Source organism: Balaenoptera ricei, chromosome 13, assembly GCF_028023285.1.
Source record: "Balaenoptera ricei isolate mBalRic1 chromosome 13, mBalRic1.hap2, whole genome shotgun sequence".
NCBI classification, from domain to species: domain Eukaryota; kingdom Metazoa; phylum Chordata; class Mammalia; order Artiodactyla; family Balaenopteridae; genus Balaenoptera; species Balaenoptera ricei.
The window spans coordinates 48038853-48054383 of record NC_082651.1 but is presented as its reverse complement, the minus strand read 5'-3'; the positions used below and the strand labels follow the sequence as shown (position 1 = coordinate 48054383).

The window sequence follows — 15531 nt, the reverse complement described above, 5'->3', positions numbered from 1 at the left end:
ACTATTTATTGGATTTACTGTAGCACTGCAGGCTCTATAAGCATCAGCTGGTGAGAAAGCAATAGAGACAGAATCAGAACCACTACACCATATGAAAAGGACATGGAAAAATGCAAAAGACTACACAAATGTTACTACAGTTATTTACTGAGAGCACATTTAGACTTCAGAACCTTCATCCTGTTAGGAACTGAATCTGGAAAAAAAGACATTTTTCCTGAGCCATGCTAAATAGTTGTTATAGGAAGTACAAAGGTGAGGGGATGGGAAGGACGGCTAGTTGTCCACCAACAAATTGTGCCTCACCTTCTACAGGCTTAATTACTTCTGGGAAGTGGCTACCGAGCCAGGGACTACATTTCCTGCCCTCCCTTGTATGTAGGTGGGACCATGTAATAGGTTCTCCTAAGGAATGTGATCAAATGAAAGGTGTCACTTGCAGGTTAAGATGGCTAAGAAGAGGGTGTGAAGAGCCAAAAGGTAAAAACAACCCAAGTGTCCATTAATAGATGAATGGATAAACAAAATGTGGTTTACACATATCATGGAATATTATACAGCCTTAAAAAGGAAGGAAATTCTAACAGGTGCTACAACATGGGTGAAACTTGAAGACATTATGCTAAATAAAATAATCCAGTCACAAAGGTACAAATATTCTATGTGTCCACTTACATGAGTAGCCAAATTCATAGAGACGGAAAGTAGAATGATAGTTGCCCAGGGCTGGAGGAGAGCAGAGAATGGGGAGTTAGTGTTTAATGGGTATAGAGTTTCAGTTTGGGAAGATGAAAAAGTTCTGGAGATGGATGGTGATGATGGTTGTAGAACAATGTGAATGTGCTTAATGCCACTGAACTGTACATTGAAAAATGGTTAAAATGGTAAATTTAATGTATATTTTATCACAATAAAAAAAAGAAGAGGATGTGATTTCTCTACATCCACCAGTTAGATGCAGAGGACTTTCAGGTCCTAGGATGGAAAGAGCCACATGATGGAAATAGCCACATGACAAAAAGCCACTTGCTGACTGGGAATCTGGCACTGGACTCTTATGTGAGTGATAAGTAGACTTCTAATGTGTTAAACCACTGAAATCGGGGTTTAACTGTTACAGAAGCTAGTGGAACCCTGACTAACACGACCTGTGGCCGATACTCATGGCTGATGTCACAGCATGATACCACTGCAACACGGTCCTCTGAGAACAAGACACGGTCCTCTGAGAACAAGACGGAGGATGCCTTCAGAGCTTGGCTTGGTTTGGGGATGAGCAGATCTTTGTGCTGAGGGCCCATCTCCAAGTTCAGCAGTTCTCAAAGACTGAATCACAACCCCTTGGTTACGAGATGGATTCCAAGGACTTTGTTGCTACGGAAACCCAGAGGAGTTTGTCTCCTTGAAAGACACATAACTCATTCAGTGATAGGAACTGGCTGTGGGCTTGGGCTGTAGGAATGCAGAGGAGAATGGAACTGTGGTCCTCAGTCAGCCAGAGGCAGACATGGGAACCTGTCCCCACATGCTGTCCTGGCCCAGCCTGCCCAGGGGAAGTGGCTCCCTGTGGCTCCAGTTGGGCAGTAGCTTTAGCTGAGCATAGCGTTCAAGGGGCCAGGGATTGTCCTGTCTTGGGCTCAAAGGACAATTGCCAGTGGGACCTGTACCAGGGCTGCTGGCTGTGCCACAAACTACAGGATCAGCAACAAGAGAAGTCCCAGCCTCAGGGTTAGAGGAAGTGTGAGCAACCAGGACAGGCTTTGGGGCTCAAACGAGGTCATGGAATTACAAACTGGCAGCAACGGCAGCAACCATGCAAGCTGTTGTCCAGGCTCTGGCCCTGCTGGCTTTGGTGCCCACCCAAGAGCCCTGGGTTTGGCAGTGACTGAGGAGCCCCCAGCCTGAAGGCATGCATCTGAGGTGGCACCAGTGGGCCAAGAGACCAGGAGTGACCATTGGGTTCCAGGTAATCATCCTGGGAACCTGGACTTCTTGGGCTTATCACAGGACAAATGACCTGGGGAAAGAGAGAAGGTCATCCTTACAATAGAGGGGATGAAGCTGGAGCCAAAGTAATAGAACTGATGAAAGAGATGCAACTTCATTTCATTCTCAGTTTTGCAAAGAATTTACTGTTTTAATGAATTACAGCAATTCAAGTTTACCCTATAATGACAATACTCTTACATGCATTCTTCCTGAGCTCATAAGCTGGAGAGGAAGAGATGGAATGCGGGCTAGAGAGCCAGGGATTGCACACAAATTTGACAGTTGTGTCAAAATCTGGCAGTGTCTATGGGGTGACTCATGCAGGTAAAGGTCATGTGAGTTGCATTAAAATAAAGGTTGAGAATGATTGTGCTTTCTAGATTTTTTTCAAGGATTCAATGTTTGTTAAATGCATGCATGCCTCCCTGTCCTTGTCACCATAGTTTAAAATCTCCAGAATTCTCCATAGTGGCCATCAGCACTGCTGTTGACTCTTAGCTCTTTTCAGCTTATCCTAGGCATTCACCATGTGACGTGACACCAGGCTCTGAGGCATTCAGAGATGACAAATGGCACAACAGTCAAAGAAAAAAGTGCAGACCCTGCCTTTCTCTGCATCCCCTGTCTCTTTGAGTCATCCCCCCATCTTCCTACAGGGTAGTGTCTGTTTCTTTCTCCACCTCTGGGCTAATGTTTGCATTTTCCTTTACTAAGGCCCAAGTGGTGTGGAAGCACCCTGCCTATGGTCTGAGCCTCATTTTTAAAAAGTTGTTCTGACTTCCCTGGCATTTTGCACATTCTTATGCAACCTCAGCCTGGGCCTTATACAAAAGCCCACTGATAAGCGTCTGAAGCCAGCCTTTGAAATGGTGCCAAGGCCGCCTGGGTCCCTTGCTGCTTCCTGGGAGCTGGTCCCAGGGCCAGTGCTGAGCACCAGGCCTCCCGCCTGCCTGACCTGGGCAGGGCCCAGCTGAGAGTGGAAGCCCTTGGGAAAGGGAGGCCAATTGACTTTTGCCAACTGGAGGCTGAGTCAGAGCTGCCAATCTGGAATCCCAGGTCCCACAACATGACCACACTCTCCTCACCACTCACTTGCCAGGATGACCCAGCACCCTCTCTCCTGCTGTCAGCGCTCACCTGCATGGGAAGCACTCACTGGGTCACGGGAATATTTTCCCATTCCCTTCAGCACCAGGGGTGGGTGGTGGTTGCGGTGACTTGAGGTCATTCAGGGCCCTGCCTGCTCAGTCTCCTCTGTGCCTCCTGCCCTCCTGCTGCCACTGGGAACGGGCTGAACCATTCCTGACACCTGGAGTTGTGCAACACTGCAGGGATGCCATGGGAGAATGAGGATAACCAAGCTGGGCTCATCGTGCCTCACAAAACGCAAAGCATGTGAACCCCAACCTAAGGCCCACTTCCATGAGAAGGCTATTGCCTTGGGTGGGAGGGGGAGAGTAGACTTATGTTCTTGGGATCACCCCTGCTTCCTAGTCTCTGCTTCTGCTGGATTCTTTCAGTTCAAGTCACTTTGCGACCTGCGTGCACTGTCCTGGGTCTGCACCCAGATGTGGAACTCAGGCCCTTGCTTCAATTTCCACCAAAACCAAACCAACCACCCATGGGAGGCCTTTGTGTGTGTCTGTTGAGGTTCTATTCAGGCCAAGGGGGTTTAGGCTGCAGCAATTCAAACAACTTCAAAAGGAATTTTTGATCTTTAATGATCCTCTTTGAGGCTGCCCCACCTCCGGAGATTTTTCACTGGCCAGACCACCCCACGTTGCTAATCAAGACCATGTTTCTCAAAAGTGTGGTTCATGAGCCGCCTGCACCAGAATTCCCAGTGTGGAAGTGGGGTCTGTTGGGGGGAGTGTGTGTGTGTGTGTGTGTGTGCACATGTGTGCGCGTAAGAGAGAGACAAGGGGAGTTTGTATTTTGGCTTGTTTGTTTGGATTTTGTTTTTTTATTAGGACTCCTGTTTGTAAGGGAAGCTTTACCTTTGGGGCTGTTTTCCTATATTATTTACAGTGCCCACTCCCTAGAGTGACCTCTTAGACCACATCCACAAAATCCAAAGAGTTGAAAGGAACAATGGACACCATCTAGTTCAGGGGTCTTCAAGCATTTTGCTTTCATATCCCTCAAAAGAATCGTGAGACACTATGCACTCCCCTCAAACATTTTTATGTTGGTATCTAAAATTTTTCATCTTAAGTTTAAATAACTGCAAAAGATTAAAGTCCATTGTAAATTTGAAATATTTTAATAGTTTAAACATTTAAAAATTTCTATTGTCACTGATTTAAATGTATCCAAATAGAATTTAAACATTAAAATAATTGATACCCTCCATCATCCTTTTAAAAATATCATGAATGCTCACTCCTTTAACAGTCAGAAATTTTACATTACTTCTTTATCTCCTTGAATTTGTATTTCCATTTCTCTTCCCCATAGAACTTTACCCTAATATAACATAAATTTATGATTTAAATATTTTATTAATCACCTTGTCATAGTTCTCTTAAAAATGTATAGAGATTCAAATTTAATTTTTTTCCTTTTCTGTGGCCATAAAGCTCTAAAGCTGTGTTGTCCAATACTGTAGCTACTGGCCACATGTGACTATTAAAATTTTTTTAATTAAATAAAAATTGAAATTCGGTTCCTCATTCACACTAGCCACATTTCAGGCATTCAATAGCCACACGTGGCGGATGGAAATTGTATTGGATGGAGCAAATAGAAAACATTTCCATCATCACAGAAAGTTCTATTGGACAGCGCTGGTCTACAGCATGAAGATTTTCTTCCAGAATGAGTTATCATTACAATTAGTAGTAACACACAATTCATCAAAATAACATAAATATATCACACAATTATTAAATATTTTGATAAAATACTATTATCCCAAAGAATTTTATTAGGAAATGCTTGTCTTAATGAGAAAGCATTGGTGCTGTTTTATCCATATATCCATGGATGAAGATTACTCTCTCTAGAATGAGAGTGGGTTCAGCCTCAATTCTAGCTTTAATTTTTCACTTTTAAAAATATAAGTGCCAAGAAAACTTGTTCAGAATGGAGGGATTTTATTGTAGTGGTATTATTTGATTCTCTGAATTCTTTCTGAGTTCATGCATAATGACAATATTATTATTAATCATTTATCATGTGATATTATTAAATGTTCATTAGTTTCTCCTCCACCTTTGTTAAAATGATGGGATAATATCTGATTTGCAAACGGATTTGTAATCCTATCTTTAGAGTAATTTACTTTCTCAGCTAGAACCAGTACTTTGAATTGTCTCTTTGGTTGGAGTCTGGAGATTTTTACCAATGACAAAATGACAGGATGGACCACATCTTTCTTCTGAAAAAACATGGGAAAAGGACACTTTGAAAAGAGGAAAGGGGAAAGGAGAATAGCTCAAACACAGGAGTATTCTCAGGGAGACCAGTTTTAGTAAAGAGGACATCTGGAACTGAGTATCTAGAAATTGATTCTTTAATAGAATCTGTATTGGAACCTTTTAGAATGTCTTCATGGACCTGGGAATATGCTTACCCCAGTTTAAAGACCGCTGCTCCAGGAATTCCAAATGTTTTTCAATTTAGCTCTCACACTCTCCTCTCTTGGCCTTCATTTTTCTTTATCCAAATATATGAATTTGTACACCACAGTTAAAGGCCTATTCTTTTTTTTCTCTCTTTTTGTTTGTTTCTTTCTTTCCAATATTTTATACCTAAAAAAGAAATAAAGATACATATATATTTAAATAAGACATATATACATATATAGTATATAATAATAAGCATAAATCTTTCTACAAATTTATATGTATATAACAATTAAGCAAATACCTATGAACCTACCACTCCACTTAAAGCCAAATGGTCCTAAGGAAGTAGAACAATACCAAATGACCCGAATGTCTCAGTTTCCCTCCTTCTGGGCACATGATCAGATGGCACTTCCCCACTCCCTTGAAGTTATACATGGCCATGTGACTTGCTCTGGCCAATAGGATGTAAGCAGAAGCAACAAGTGCCTCTCCTAGATGGCCTTTAAGAGCCAGTGCATGCCTTGTCATGTTCCCTCCCCCCACCACACTTACTAGAGACACACCAATTGATGAAGTCCCTATTAGCTGACCCATAATGAACCTCTGTTGTATCTAAGCCATTGAGTTTTCAGGGGCTGTTTGTTACTGAAGCATAACTAGCTCATCATAACTGAAACAGAAATATCTCTGAAACTTCATGTATATCCTTTGGCAGTGGTATTCCTTTCCCTCTTCCCCAGAGATAACCACTATCCTTGCTTTCCTTTAAGGTTTTGCCATATATTTTTATCACTAAATAATATATTTTATGTTTTTAATCTCTATAAATATGAAATCATATTTTATTGTTTTTTGTAAAGTATTGTCTGTGAGACTCAGCAATACTATGAATATTTCATAGTATTTATTTATCAATTCTACTATTTATAAACATTTAAGTTGAGTTTCTTTTTGCTGTTATAAATAATACCACTCTGAACATGCTTGTATATATCTACTGGGAGAGAAGTAAGAAATGTTCTCTGGAATAGCAGAGAACCTCTGGGAGCCCCTGAGATGATCTCAGCGGGGGGGTGGGGGGGTGGGCAGGGGAAGTCTGTTAAGTCAAAACTATTTTCATAATAATACAAAGGTTTTTTTTGGCTTTTTTACTCTCAATCTCTCATAAGTAAATGGTGGAGTTTTCCACCACCTACATGAGATATCACAACACACAGATGCAGAAGCAGATATGAGAATTCCAGCTGTCTTCTATTAAGTCAGATTTGCAAGACTATAAAACAATGTCACTCTTCCCACTAAGTTGTTTTGTTTTAGAAAATATAGTTATTTTCCATAAACGTTGTTAGTGTGTAATGAGTTTTTATTGTTACTTTTAAATGAATTAATAAGTTTTTGAATTCTTAGGTTTAATTTCTAATATGGTAAATATTGGTCGATATAACTCACCCAAGCAAAAGTTATTTGGGGTCCTCAACAATATTTCAGAGTGAAAAGGGGTCCTGAGACCAAAAGGTTTGAGAACTGCTGCTCTAGGACAAATAACTAGGAATGGAATTTCTGGGTTGGTTTTGCATTTTCGTCTTCGCTGTATAATGCGACAAGTTCTCCCAAGTGGTTGTACCGAGTCACCTTCCCACCAGCAACACTTGAGAGTTCCTACAGCAGCATAGACGATCCACCTTCTCAGAAAGCCTCGTGAAGGGGGTGGGCTTAAAAAGCATCCACTCCTCCCCTCTGCCTTCCCCTGACCTCACACAGGTTTTCCAGGTGGGCTTCCCAGGTGAACCAGATTAACAGTCCACTTCCTGAAAAGAGGGGGCTCCCTTGGCTCTGGAGGCCACCGTGAGGCTCTGAAGTCAAAGAGATTATGAAATGCCCCAACCCACCAGGGACAGCTGTGGGTTGGGGTTCTGCACAGGAGAATGAATTATTGCAGACTGAGAGTCTGTTTATCCACTTAGGGTCTCGTTGGAACCATGCTGATTTTAGACCTCTCTGCAATTATAAATGTGTAACTCCTTTCCCCCTCTTCATCAAGGCCCCTTGCTCCCCCTCAGAGCTTTCCTTCCCTGAGTTCACCTTGCCAGAGCAGTCAGCCAAGGCAGATTGTCTGCACATCTGTATCCCTTACCCTCCCCAGCCTAAAAAAGCCCTGAAGAGGCCATGATTGGCTCTGGCTCTAATGGGCTGGAAAGGAGCTTCCCAGGAGAGTTTCTCAGCCTTGTCCTGGAAGAGAAAATCTAGAAGGCGTGTTCATGCCTCAGAAACACGAAGAGGTGGGGCTGATTTTTGCACTCCATTGTTCCAAAGCATTCTCAGGCAGGGACCATGAATAGTTTATAATATTCCTTCTTCGAAAACAAACACACACACCTGGGAATAATTGCATTATTCCCAGCCTAGGAAGTAGGCTGGCCTGGAAGAATAAAAACCCTCTTCATTTTCAGAAACATGTTTACCTCCGAACAGGGTTTTTAACCAGGAAAAATGTTGCTGGGTTGTGTCCACTCCCTTCGATGCCCTCTTCCCTCTGCCCTTCCCACAAATCCCCCACTTCCGTCACAAGTTGGCAGGAACTTGCTGTTCCTCAGGCCTGGGCAGCATGCCAGAGCCCTCCCATTTCCCGGAGAGATTTCTTCTATTTCTAAGTAGAGTTGTTTAAAACCGGATGCCACATGGAGCCCGGACCCCTTGCCCTTCAACCCCCCTCCCAACCCCTGGCCCCACAGAGCAAGCCCCTCCTCCCAACCCCTGGCCCCACAGAGCAAGCCCCTCCTCCCTTCACTGCTCTTGACTTTGGAGCCTGGCGGTGTAACCACAGCCAAGCTCCTTCTGTGGAGCGGGCAGGCGCAGGCTCCTGGCCAGTGGGGGTAAGCTGCCAGAGGAAATCTCACTGGGCAGTGAGGCTCCCGAAAGGCCTTCCAGCCACCTCTTCTCTCAGGCCCCTCATTTCCTTCTTCCCCTGCCTCACTGTCCTAGAATCCTGAGGCCAGAAGAATTAGACCAGCTCATCTAGCCCTCAGACAGAGCCAGACTTAAGCCAGCACAGATTACAGGGAGATAGTCCAGTTGAAAAAACAACCAAAGGAGTACCTACAGCCTTCATTCATTTTGTTCCAATACACAGCCATTCATTCATTCATTCATTTTCTATCCAAAAAGGTATCTACCATGTACCAGCTGCTGTTCACAGTACTGTGCTGTCATGGATCTTATGTACTGATAGATGTTAGAAATTTAATACAAGGAAAGAAGGAATAGGAAATCGGAAAAATGATAATAAAGAGAATAATTAGAAGGCTGCTCAGTCCCAGAATATGAAAATATCCTTGACCCTGTTGCAATCTTATAGGTGCATCCAGGGCTCACCAGGCCTGAAGCCCAGATCTAGCAATCAAGAAGGCTGAAAAACCTGCCAAGAGTGTAACGGCTAATGGGAGTGGGAAATTGGAAGTGCAGCTTTGAATTTCCCCCAACACGCGTATGGACGCGAGCCATCTGAAGCTTAGAGGGGTGGGCCCTGGACCCAGCAGCAGCAGCAGAGCCCTCTGCTCACGTCTGGGGGGCAGCTGGCAGTTAGAGGGTCTCCCCCAGACCGGGGGAGGGGCCCCTGACCTCCTTCCCTGGTGCTGCTTTTCTGGTTGCTACAGGAACTATGAATCCATTATACCCACAGATCGCCCATGATGATGGGGGGGGGACGACCCAAAAAGAAACAGCCACTGCCTTCCTCGAGAGCTGTGGTGGTGTCTACGTCTTTGCAAACCAAATTCAGTTTTCCACAGTGAACTAGTCATCTGTGTGGGAGCCTTTACCACTGTTCCTGATTATTGCTTCTTGGGTAAGGCCTTCAACATTTTGCTTTCAGTTTCCAGCTTATCTGTCACATGGATAGTGATCTATAAGTACACATTCATTCATTCAAGGAGCATGCACTGGGTGGCAACCATGTGCCAGGCCCTGTGCAGGACGCTGAGAATGCTCTTTTGGAGGAGGAGCACGGGCCCTGTCCTGAGGGTTGTAATGGGAGACGCAGGCACCTAAGAAATGCTCTCAGGAGGGACTAGTGGGCTGAGTGTCTGGGGCAGACAGGAGGGCACTCATGTCTCCCTGGGGGTGGGGGAGATCTGAGAGTTCATCCAGTGTTGGTTGCACTGCGCTAGGCACTGGCATCTCAACAGGCTTAGCTCAGGAGGGACAGTGAGCTCATTCGAGATGAATGAATAGAACTTTCCAAGGGAGGCACCTGACGGGGAGGGAGCCGGGAGCTGGGTAGTCAGAGCGAATAGCTTCTGCAAAGGCTGAGACAGGGAAAAGGGCTAGGTTCACAGCAGGCCAAAGAGTATCTCCCGTGTGGGGGTGGGGAGGCAGCCTGACCAGGAGGAGGGTGTGTATGGAGGAGGTGCCAAGGAGAGTTTAGACTTTGTCCTATTACAAGAGGGAACTATGGAAGGCTTTTAAAGCATGACACAATTAGATCTGAGAGATACACTCACACACATACATACATACATATATACTACACACACACATACACACATACAGATATCTATAAAATAAACTATTCTAAATGTATACACACTTGAAATACATATATATGCATGTATTTCACCCCTATAAATCTAGATAAATCAGTTACTATGCTTTTCTTCCTCTATTCACTCTCTCCTCGTCAGTCAGAGGCCTGCATATTGCCCAGGAGAATTACGATTCTCTTAGCAGAAATATAAAGAGAAAAACACAGTTAATATTCAGCTGGGGTTTTTTTCCCTTTCTTCCAAATGATGCTCTTGAGAATCAACAAGCAAGGCTCTAGGGAACTGAATTTGGAAGAGGAGGGGAGAGAGGGGTGGGCAGAGGACAACCCTCCCAAGGGGGCCTCCTCCTGCCCCCCGCCATCGGCGTGGGGCATGGCACAGAGGGAGGCTGGAGATGCAGGCGGCCTGCGGAAGAGTCCGCGTGACAGACTGCCGGCGCCTAGCATGTAGAGTACTAGCGGGAGGAGCAGAAATGATGCCTGCACCTGCGGCCGGTTCAGCGTCTTCCCACCAGCAGATCTCCACGCCAGGGCAGAAGGGGTTGAAGTTATACATCAACAGTTGGCTGAGTGCTTTGGAGGGGGTCACACCGCAGTGGGAGGGGCCACGCCACAGGGGGAGGAGCCCATCCCAGGGAGGAGGGGCACGTGAAACTGTTGAGCTCCGTCTGAACTGGCTGAGATGACGGTTTAGGACAGTCCTCGCTGCTCCCCTCCTCCAAAAATACCCCAGAAGTATCGTCCCTGGGACGCCACACAAGAGAGGAAGGAATGGTGGGGACATACCTCCTATCATTAAATATGCATATCATTAAATATGATACGAATGGTGGGGATATACCGCATATCATTAAAATATTTTTTTAGGTGACTTACAAAATCTACCCACTGTAAAAAATCTTTTTAAATTTGATAAAGAAATAAGGTATAAGGAGAAAATGGGGGAGAGGAAGAAGAAAGGAGATTCATGTAGAAGGAAAGTCAGTACTCAGTTATTTACACTGATCTTATAAAATTTTCAAAAGTAGGCTCTAAATTAGGCTGTGAGCTTCCTATGAAACACAGCAAAAATGAAAATGTGAAAGTTACAAAATTGACATTGTACAAAAGATCAAAAACCAGTTCCTCAGGAATACTCTACTCTTCCTTGTTCTGAGACTTGAGTGATCTTTCCCCTCCAAGTCCTCATAAAAGGCAGTCTCCCAGTGCCCTCAACAGCTTTCCAGCAATCCAAGCAACACTAAGTTTCTATGGCAACTTCCGTAGGGTCACTGAGGGTGACAGATATTCCAAAGCTCAATTTAGGACAGCAATTCTATCAGGTGATAGAGGAGGAAAGCCAAACTCATTTACCCGTGGTATTAGACTTACCTGATGTGGATCCAAGAATAAGATCTACATTATCTAAAGAGTGGACTGCATATCTTTCAAGTAATCCTCTGTAAATATTTGTTAAAAGTTGAGTCATACATAGTTAGAAGTTATATTATTTGAAAAGAACCCAGCTAGAATAATTTTCTATTACTGATTAAAAGCAAATCAGTAATCTTAAAAATCAATCTAACACATATCCAAAGAAACACTAGAAAGTCATTAACGATTATTTTCTATATCATAATTTTCACAATCTGACAAATGTCCGTAATACTACAGTTAAATAAGAATTCAGCAACAAAATATGATGTATAGCATGAAGCACTGGGAAAAGAAAAGGAAAGATATAAAATATTAACTGGTTACTTCTAAGTGGAAAAATGTGTATATATATATATAGAGAGAGAGAGAGAAGAGTAGAAGGAAAGTATAAATGTTAACTGTCTCTCTCTAGGTAGTAGACTCCTACCACTTTGCTCTTGCATAGTTTGGGTTCTCCTTACTCCTAAGCCAAGGATTTGGGTGCAGGTAGTATGTTTGGAGATAATCCCAGGAAGCACTAGAAGGGGAGTGGGAAAGTGAAACAGAGAAGGGAAGAAAGCCAAAAAGCAGTGCATTGGTGAGTGGGTTGCCAGTGTGAGCAACTGGAATGAAATCCCCAGGGACTCTCTGAGAGGCCGTGTGGAACATACCTCAGTGTTGTCTGGCACTAAGGGTCAGACAGCTGGGGTGTTTATCCACCCATTCTCACCCCCATTGTTGAGGATTGCCCCTGGGGTGTTAACTCCCTGGTACTTTCGACCTGCCCTGTGTGGAGGCCAAACAGGCCCCTGTGGCCTCAAGAAGATAAAGTCCTCACAAAGGGGACAGAGATGCTGAAGAAAGGAAGTCACTGACAGATAAGGGAACTGTCCATCAACTGTAGGGGACCTCCAGGACGGACTGAGGAATATGGGCAGATGACAGACACTGCAGTTTCCAAATTTTCTACGTATATTACTTTTGCTATTGGGAAAATATTTATAAAAATCAATTTGTCAGAAGATATCTACTGGCACCTGTTATGAGGATTAAATAGCTGACCATGACTCTCCTGAACAATGACAATCCCATCTCTGTCTGAAGGTGGGCTGGGGCAGTACAACTGAAGGAATGAACTTTGTTGAGACAAATATGCTGGGACCAATCCAGAACACAAACCAATGAGAAGTCAAGATCTCAAACCTTCACCCATGGAATGCTAGCCACACTGATGTTGGCCTAAACTTTGTTCACATTAGAAGTTGCCAACTGTCCACTAGAGTCATAGAGTTCAGTCATGCATTCATGAAGCGTTTAAATTTGAGTTTCCAAGGAAAGATGGCTTTCACTTTATTTTTCTAAATTAATTAATTAATTGTTTGTTTGTTTATTTATTTATTTATTTTTGGCTGCGATGGGTCTTCATTGCTGCGCATGGGCTTTCTCTAGTTGCGGCAAACGGGCTACTCTTCGTTGAGGTGTGTGGGCTTCTCATTGCAGTGGCTTCTCTTGCTGTGGAGCACAGGCTCTAGATGCATGGGCTTCTAGAAGTAGAAGCATGTGGGTAGTTGTGGTTTTCGGGCTGTAGAGCGCAGGCTCAGTAGTTGTGGCGCACAGACTTAGTTGCTCTGTGGCATGTGGGATCTTCCCGGACCAGGGCTCGAACCCATGTCCCCTGCATTGGCAGTGGATTCTTAACCACTGTGCCACCAGGGGAGCCCTGGCTTTCACTTTAAATTCATAATCACAAACTTCAAATGGGTGCCCAACACTGCCTGGCAGCATGACTACATCTGTTCTAGTAAGATCATCTTCCCCATTGTTGCAGTCATGAGAATGCCTCACAGGGAGCATAATTAGCCTAAGGCCCCAGCAGCTGTGCTCTGAAATCCATCACTGTGTTGATGCTAAGACCACCTTCCCAGGTGCTGCTTCCCAAAGGCTGAGCTCAGCAGGGACAATAAGGAAACAGGGAACTCCTCTGATGGCCAATTTTGGCTTCCCATTGGCCTATTGAAACTTCTCTAGATTTCATGGCAGTCTAGTACATTTCTACCCACCCTTTCTTTCCTCTCTCTTCACTTGGAGTCAGACCTGCATCACTGTCTGACAGCTCTCCTATCTTCTTCTGGCTCCCTCCCCATTTTTTCTCACACATGGTTCTACTAATAAAATCCTTCTAGGAATAAACCTACCTAAGGAGACAAAAGACCCATATGCAGAAAACTATAAGACACTGATCAAGAAATTAAAGATGATACAAATAGATAGAGAGATATACCATGTTCTTGGATTGGAAGAATCAACATTGTGAAAATGACTATACTACCTAAAGCAATCTACAGATTCAATGCAATCCCTATCAAACTACCAATGGCATTTTTCACAGAACTAGAACAAAAAATTTCACAATTTGTATGGAAACACAAAAGACCCCGAACAGCCAAAGCAATCTTGAGAAAGAAAAATGGAGCTGGAGGAATCAGGCTCCCTGACTTCAGACTATACTACAAAGCTACAGTAATCAAGACAGTATGGTACTGGCACAAAAACAGAAATATAGATCAATGGAACAGGATAGAAAGCCCAGAGGTAAACCCACACACATATGGTCACCTTATCTTTGATAATGGAGGCAAGAATATACAATGGAGAAAAGATAGCCTCTTCAATAAGTGGTGCTGGGAAAACTGGACAGCTACATGTAAAAGAATGAAATTAGAACACTCCCTAACACCAGACACAAAAATAAACTCAAAATGGATTAAAGACCTAAATGTAAGGCCAGACACTATCAAACTCTTAGAGGAAAACATAGGCAGAACACTCTATATGAAATAAATCACAGCAAGATCCTTTTTGACCCACCTCCTACAGTAATGGAACTAAAAACAAAAATAAACAAATGGGACATAATGAAACTTAAAAGCTTTTGCACAGCAAAGGAAGCCATAAACAAGACGAAAAGACAACTCTCAGAATGGGAGAAAATATTTGTAAATGAAGCAACTGACAAAGGATTAATCTCCAAAATTTACAAGCAGCTCATGCAGCTCAATGTCAAAAAAACCAAACAATCCAATCCAAAAATGGGCAGAAGACCTAAATAGACATTTCTCCAAAGAAGATATACAGATTGCCAACAAACATATGAAAGGATGCTCAACATCACTAATCATCAGAGAAATGCAAATCAAAACTACAATGAGGTATCAGCTCACACCGGTTAGAATGGCCATCATCAAAAAATCTACAAACAATAAATGCTGGAGAGGGTGTGGAGAAAAGGGAACCCTCTTGCACTGTTGGTGGGAATGTAAATTGATACAGCCACTATGGAGAACAGTATGGAGGTTCCTTAAAAACCTAAAAATAGAACTACCATACGACGAAGCAATCCCACTACTGGGCATATACCCTGAGAAAACCATAATTCAAAAAGAGTCATGTACCACAACGTTCATGGCAGCTCTATTTACAATAGCCAGGACATGGAAGCAACCTAAGTGCCCATCGACAGAGGAATGGATAAAGAAGATGTGGCACATATATACAATGGAATATTACTCAGTCATAAAAGAAACGAAATTGAGTTATTTGTAGTGAGATGGATGGACCTACAGTCTGTCATACCGAGTTAAGTAAGTTACAAAGAGAAAAACAAATACCGTATGTTAACATATATAAATGGAATCTAAAAAAAAAAAAAAAATGGTTCTGAAGAACCTAGGGGCAGGACAGGAATAAAGACGCAGACGTAGAGAATGGACTTGAGGACACAAGGAGGGGGAAGGGTAAGCTGGGACGAAGTGAGAGAGTGGCATGGACATACATACACTACAAAATGTAAAATAGATAACTAGTGGGAAGCAGCCACAATGCGCAGGGAGATCAGCTCGGTGCTTTGTGTCCACCTAGAGGGGTGGGATAGGGAGGGTGGGAGGGAGTCGCAAGAGGGAGGAGATACGGGGATATATGTATATGTATAGCTGATTCACTTTGTTATACAGCAGAAACTAACACACCATTGTGAAG

The 15531-nt window shown here is 43.5% G+C and overlaps 1 long non-coding RNA gene across 1 annotated transcript in view; it reads right to left on the bottom strand.

Moving 5' to 3' along the window:
• LOC132377147 (uncharacterized) overlaps window positions 1–15531 on the bottom strand; it is a 153453-nt gene that overhangs the window by 101410 nt on the left and 36512 nt on the right. The window contains exon 2 of the long non-coding RNA XR_009506542.1: window positions 5564–5741. This is a non-coding gene — a long non-coding RNA (uncharacterized LOC132377147). The remainder of the gene's footprint in view (window positions 1–5563; window positions 5742–15531) is intronic.